The following is a 7,876-nucleotide window of genomic DNA, read 5'->3' as shown; positions in this document are numbered from 1 at the left end:
ATGGGGAATCCATCTAGCACAGACCTTTCTAATTTTTAAATTACGTTTCAGAATTGTATGGGCTGCTCCTAATGAGATGCCAAACATACTAGCTATTTTCCTAGCGGTGTATCTTGCATCAGTAGCAACTATTTCTTTCACTCTAGCAACCATCTTGGTAGACGTTGCTGTTTTCGGCCGACGGCCATTTGGTGCATCTTCTGTTGAAACTAACCCACATTTGAATTTCTTAAACCAACGAATAACAACAATGTCGGAAAAGACATTTCGAGGGTTCAACGCAATAAGGGCGTATCTACATATAATAATCATATGTAGATACGCCCTTATTGCGTTGAACCCTCGATTTCATTATGCCCATGAACAGAACATATTTCATCAAAAATGTCTTTACACTACGGTGCCCCTAAAGTGACATGTTACACACATTTTTTCCACTTAAGTAATGTGAGAATTTTTTTATTTCGTTTAAACAAAATGATTTCGTTTTAACGAAATAACTAGATACGCCCTTATTGCGTTGAACCCTCGATTTCATTATGCCCATGAACAGAACATATTTCATCAAAAATGTCTTTACGCTACGGTGCCCCTAAAGTGACATGTTACACACTTTTTTTCCACTTAAGTAATGTGAGACTTTTTTTATTTCGTTTAAACGAAATGATTTCGTTTTAACGAAATAAGTTTAAACGAAATAACTATTTCGTTTAAACGAAATCATTTCGTTTTTACGAAATAACTATTTCGTTCAAACGAAATAACTATTTCGTTCAAACGAAATCATTTCGTTTTACCGAAATAACTATTTCGTAAAAACGAAATGATTTCGTTTAAACGAAATAAATGTTATTTCGTTTAAACGAAATAGTTAGTTCGTTCAAACGAAATGATTTCGTTTAAACTTATTTCGTTAAAACGAAATAGTTATTTTGTTAAAACGAAATGATTTCGTTTAAACGAAACGAAACGAAATGATTTTCGTTTAAACGAAATAAACAAGTCTCACATTACCTAAGTGGAAAAAAAGTGTGTAACATGTCACTTTAGGGGCACCGTATTACACCGTATGCCAAGAATACAACGATTCTTAATATAGAACCGTATCTCAACGGCGTACGCTGACCTTCTTCCAACCATTTTTGTATTAGTATACACGAGTAGGCAATGTTTAGCGAGCGATAGACTCAGCTAAAGTGAACGGATTTTAATGGGTGTGGTATCAATGTAAAGCTAACATGTTTATCTACCCAATAATCTTAATTTCCTCGTGATTTTCGCATTATTGAGCGAGAGAACGTTCTAGATGCATTCATATTTGAACAATCCTTGTACTTGTACAGACTCCCGGGACACTGGTTAGGATCATTGCTCGCCGTTACATAACTGAAATACTGTTGAAAAACGGCGTAAAATTCAAAACAAAATGAATAAGTACAATCGAAAATTCGAATAGGAAATCAGAATTTGGCTTTTTATTCCATTTTCAAAAGCTGAATATAGAGAAGAATTACAAGAGCTGTCACTATTGGTGGCAAATGCCCCCGAAGTAGGGCTAAGAATGCCACAGTTGTATTCGCAAAAAATTACATATCATTTTGTGACCTTCACCTAAGAGCCCTCGGTCATAAGTGTGACATATCTTCTCAATATGGTTAACATTTGTGTCAAATTATTTTCAAATCCCTTGATAAATGGCAGAGTTATGGACCAGACAAGAAACACCTTTGACTTCTAAGTGTGGCCTTGACCTTAGGGGTCTGGGTCTTGCACAAGACACCTCATCTCATTATAGGGAACATTTATGCCGAGTAATTTCAAAATCCCTTCATCAGTGGCAGAGTTATGGACCAGACAAGAAACAGACCATGTTTACTTTTGACCTCTTAGTGTGACCTTGACCTTGGAGCTAGGGGTCTGGGTCTTGCTTATGACAGGTCGCCTCATTATGGTGAACATTTATTCCAAGTAATTTCAAAATCCCTTAATGAATGGCAGAGTTATGGACCGGACACGAAACATACCCTGTTAACCTTTGGCTTGTAAGTGTGACATAGAACTTGGAGCTAGGGGTCTGGGTCTTGTGCATTACACGTCGACTCATTATGGTAAACATTTATGCCAAGTTCTTTCAAAATCCCTTCTTGGATGGCAGAGTTATGGACCGGACACGAAAAATACCATGTTAACCTTTGACCTCTGTGACCTTGACCTTGGAGCTAGGGGTCTGGGTCTTGCGCATGACACTTCGTCTCATTATGGTAAACATTTATGCCAAGTTATTTCAAAATCCCTTTATGGACAAGAATTTACCGGACGCACGCACGCACGCACGCACACACGGACAGTGCGATTTTAATATGCCCACCTTAGGGGACATAAAAAGAAAATGAAAACAATATCCTTATTTCTATTTGTAATTAATAGCTGTCTACAAAGACCTATTTAACAGATTCTAAATGTTCCGCTTTTTCATACTTCAATTGACTTATTGAACGCTTTTCCATACTTTTCTTGCATGAGAGTTTTTAGGCTTTTGGTAAGTGGAATACATCAATAACCATTTAAAAATGATTTTATCTTTTGATACTGCCTAGATTTTAATCTATTTACATTGCCCAACATACTGTTTATGCCATCAAGGATAAATTTGTTCTAATTTATGTCTTTTGCTTTACTGTCTATGTTAATGTTAAAGATATATTTCTTACATTATTATGTTTCAGGACCTTATGCTATGGTCAAATGTGTTATTCTCTTTAAATAAATTTAGTATCATCATTATTACATGTATTATTATTATTATTATTATTATTATTATGGAAAAATAATCTGCGTTTAGATTTGCTGAAATTTACATTCAAACAAAATAACCTTTCAAAACTGTTTTTGACGATAAATCTGAAGTCACTTAGCTATCTGGACAAAATATGACAATACCTATTTCTATTTATAGAGATATTAACCTTTAGCCTGCTAAATTTCTAAAACGAACTGGTCCATCATTCATTTTGGGCAATACCATTTACTAATTGAATGGGTGTAAACTGAAAATTTACTGACTGAATAGCGAACAGTGCATACCATGATCAGCCTGCACGCACGTGCAGGCTTCTCTTGGTCTGCACTGGTCGCAAATGCAGAATCACTTGCAGCCAGCAGGCTAAAGCTTAAGCCCGATGTAGAATTGTAAACCTTTTATAAAAGATAAATCAAGAAAACTGGAAAAAGCGAATAAAATACAGTAATGATCAATAATTGAATTCATTTGTCTGTTTAATACAAGCATAGTCGTTTTATTTGGTAATTTCATCATTGTTTCAGGTGGAACATGTCTCAAATTATTGATGCAGCCAGATATGCAGTTTCCATGCACTTTTCGGGACAAAATATCTCAGATTTCTCCAAAGCTGACTTATATATAGTGCCAAGATTATATATTAATATCTGAAAGTTTTAATCCTAGATACAAGTTTATTTTTATTTTGTTTTTAAATGTGTTGACAATTCAGTTTGAAGTTTTGCTATCAAATCTCATAAAATGTATTAAATTGACTTTCAAGCCTTACTTATCAGTTAAGTTTCATGTTTAATTAGGCCATTTTGTAACATGTCGTACTCACCCTCTAGTACAATAAAACATGTTAAAGACAGTATAGCTGATCGCGTACATGTTATAAAAAAAAAACATACAGGTAAAATATTTGCATTATCCAATCATTACGTAAAACACCACCAGACACGGCTTACAGCTGTCTATTGAAGTAAATGGATTTATTACACTACATCTGTGATGCTGTCGAGACCCCTGGTCTTAAAAGTGTTACATTTATATTAGAGCGTTTTCTTCAAAATAGGTAAGGAATTTGTAACCTGAAATGAGCCGAGCTATGTATGACAGTCATGTTAATATTGCACGGTTTATAGGCATACAGACACACTAAATAGGAAAATGGCGCGGGAAACAAATGGTAGCCGCATAATGGCGGATTCAAATAGTCCTCAGCTTTTTTGCTCTGTAGATCTATTTTCCTTATTTTCTTTGCAAGTTTTTGCTGAAATCACATGACATATCTATGCTTGACATGTAGGTAGCATTTTCATAATGAAACAATAACATGACAGAATTTGTCGTGTATACTTAGATCATACACAACCAAAACAATTTGGGGTCTCATTTTTTACCTGATTTTGCAGTTTGTTGTCTGACTGAAAATATTTTTCTTGCATCAAACATAAGCCCCCACTTTTCTTTTGATTTTTATTCAGCACTGATACTATTTTTCAAAATAATGTAAGTTACGTACAGACATTTAAAATGGGTCCTGGTGTGTGCATCAAGCCATTGGAAATATGTCCATTTTATATACTTTTAGAATAAAGAAGAACAGCTATTTTGGGTGTTGTATCCTTATATAGACGATAAAAGAGAACAGGACTTAGTGTATTCATGCCTACAAAGGAGGGTCCTGTTATATTGTTTAAACGTCCATACAGCCTTTGAAAACGCGATTGTGGGTCAAGAGGTAAGTGCATGTTTTACCAGGAAAGCAAGCTCATTCCGTGTAATACACCATTTTAAAGGTCAACATAACTGTGCCATGTTGATATTATATAGTCATAATAATACTTAGAATCGGGTGATTATTAGATGATATACCGCACGATAAACACATCGCTTTAGAGAAGAAAAAAAGAGCCAAAAAGGGGCTTAAGCCGCTCATCTGAGGAAGACCTTGACCATCTGACATTGCTTTTGATTAATTTTGGTCAACATTTTTTAAGGAGTTCACTAAAACTTATTTAACGCAGTTGTTCTATTTTTTGCTGTGACGACCGAGAAATGAGTAACAATTTGAACCGACAGTTTGATGACAAACTGTCGAGCAATTTATGACAAGAAGTTGTTTACAGATTTTTCTATTTTAGTTCTTCAATGTTAAAATAAAACTGAGATAGGTCTATGCCAAGGATTTTTAAGGTCGACTCTGGTAAAACCTATCAAGCAGTTAATGAGAAGTAGCTGTAAAGCATGTTTTCTTTTCTGCTTTAGCCCTGACAGTCCCGAAAAATACATAGCTGAACCATTTGAAAAAAAAATATGATGCTACAACGCCAGTTTTGTGAAGATCTATTGAGTGATTGATTTGAAGAGGTCGTTTAAAGGATCTTCTATCTTTAGTTCTGGCGGTCTCTTAAAATGGCCAAGTGGTGGTCAAGGATGCTATGGCCAAGTGGTGGGCAAGGATGCTACAGGCCAAGATTGTCATTCATGAGAAGAATCTATTTAAAGGGTATCTTTTTTCTAGCTCTACTTGACCCCAAAAAGGACTATATACCAAACTGAGACGAAACTGGGAGAGGCCCTTTCAATAATTCTACATACCAACTTTGATGAAAATCCAACGAGCTGTCCAGGAGAAGAAAAAAAATATACCTGAAAAGTAGATCCCTCGGAATCACCGAAAAAAAAAAGGCAAAGAGTGAAAATTGCAGACTCGGCTTGATTGAGTCTGTTCATAGTCATTTAAATGTTTTTCTAACTTTAGCTCTAGTGGCCCCTGATTGGAAGAGGACTTTACAATGATTTACAATGCTACAGACCAAGTTTGATGAAGATCCATCAAGAAGTTAGCGAAAAGAAGTCTTTTAAAGGTATTTCTATTTTTAACTCTAGCAGAAGGCCATGTTTAGAACAAAATTTGGAGAGGACTTTTCAATGATGCGGTTGATGTTTGATGGAGATCAATAAAGCGGTTCATTTGAAGAATTTGTTTAAACCTTATTTTAGCTCTAGCAACCATAGATGGACCAAGCACCTGAATTTGAACCTATTAGTGGGAGGATATATTAAGATGTATAAACATACGATTCAAATACTGAATAATTGGTAGGCAATATCGGTAGATTTTAACAAATATGGGACCATCTTATATGACGAATTCGAACGCACAATTTCTAAAAGTACAGGCCTTTCATTCATAACGCTCTAAAGACGTAATGGCGTCAGGTTTACAAACTCTTAAAGCTTATTTCTATTCTGATAAATTATGGTCGAATTTACATCATGGACTGTAGGTACGTCGATAGACTAATGATCATCTGATGTTAATGATGCTTTGATGTCTTTATTTGTTAAATTTGTGTCACGTGTCAAAAATGTGATTAGTCTATAATGAAATCATTATTGTTACCTTCTCATGGAACATATGTTTAATTATGCTCTAATGATCAATTTGGTAATGATGCACAATATTTATTGTGCAACAGAATATCGTGTAATAGTTCATACAGACCGTATTTAATTTACTTTGTAAAATGATATACAGCATTTTCACTACTTCTTAAAATTTGCTTTCCTTCCAAAATTACCCAACCCTAAAACTAGCTGTTCATTTATGACGTTACTCTCACTGTAACAATTGATGTGTTATTTTCATTTCTGAAGCCTTTAGCATGCAAAAATCATTTCAAATTTTGCTTTTCAACTCGTGTAATGATTTTGCTTTCCTTGTAAAAAACATCCTATCCATTGCTGCGTTTTCCGCTAATTTGTATATTTTTAGACAAAGGGCACCCAGACATATCGGCCCCGTATAGTGTTAGATAACTGTATATGAATAGAACAAAAGATGTGTTTATTCAACTATTTAACTGAACTATGGAGATGAATAAAGATGGTTATACATGTATTATTCGAAGGCTCTTGATAAACGTTTCTGCCCGTATATCTACGGAATGTATAGGATATCGACCGAGTACGAGGTCTTTCTCTGTAGGAAAGACCTATGCACGGGCTTCTTGTGAACACCGAGAGCTCGGGGGTGTTTCGAGAAGCCCATGCGCAGGTATTTTCTACAGAAAAAGGCCGATCTACGAGGTCGATATCCGACTTACATACCGTCACTCTTTCACAATTGTCCCATGAGCGGTTACGATTCTGAGGAAATTGCATCGCAGGCAATTTAGATCTATAGATCATAATGAACTTGAAGACAGAAAGATTTTCATGACACAGAATACATACATGTAAGGAATTTTAAGTTTATTTGTAAAAGTTATGGCGTGATAATTATCCTCGTACTTTAGTTTATATAGGTGTATGTACATGTAAGGCCGGAAAGGTATGTTACCCTATGAAATATTACCTGAAAGGTTTATGCTGGATAATAATCGCCTGCCCACCAAAACAGGACTTCGGTATCGGAAAAAAATTAATTTCAGCTTTATATACGCCCGAAGGGACGTATGTTGGTATGACCCCAATGTACGTCTGTCTTTCCGTCCGTCCGCAAGCAATTTCGTGTCCGCTCTTAAACTCTTGAACCCCTTGAAGGATTTCAATGAAACTTGGCATAAATGTTCATCGCACCGAGACGACGTGCAGAACGCATGTTTTGGACAACTTGCCTAAAGGCCAAGTTCACAGTTAGGGGTTAAAGGTCATATGACTTTGTCTTGTATCCGCTCTGTTACTCTGAACTTCTCGAAATGTTTTTAGAAACTTGGCACAAATGTTCAACATATCGAGAATGCGTGCAGCGCGCCTGTTTCCGATGGCTCGCTTCAAAACTATTTGTCACACTTAGGGGTCAAAGGTCATGCCTTCGTGCGTATATCGTTTCGCATTGCGGTGCTCTTGTTATATTTGGTATCGTGAAGGTAAGTTGTTTGCAACTATCTAAATCATATGTTATATTTTAGTAATGTAGTAAATTATGGTGATACGCTTTTATCAAAACTTTAGAACAAGAGGGTCATGATGGCCCTGGATCGCTCACCTGCGTAATATGAGCTACATGATTCAAATGTCAAACTGATGCTAAAATATTAAGAAAGTAGGCCAGTAGGTCACATTCATGGTCAGTGAAAGTCA

Source organism: Mercenaria mercenaria, chromosome 16, assembly GCF_021730395.1.
Source record: "Mercenaria mercenaria strain notata chromosome 16, MADL_Memer_1, whole genome shotgun sequence".
NCBI lineage: Eukaryota > Metazoa > Mollusca > Bivalvia > Venerida > Veneridae > Mercenaria > Mercenaria mercenaria.
This window is presented reverse-complemented; position numbering follows the sequence as displayed.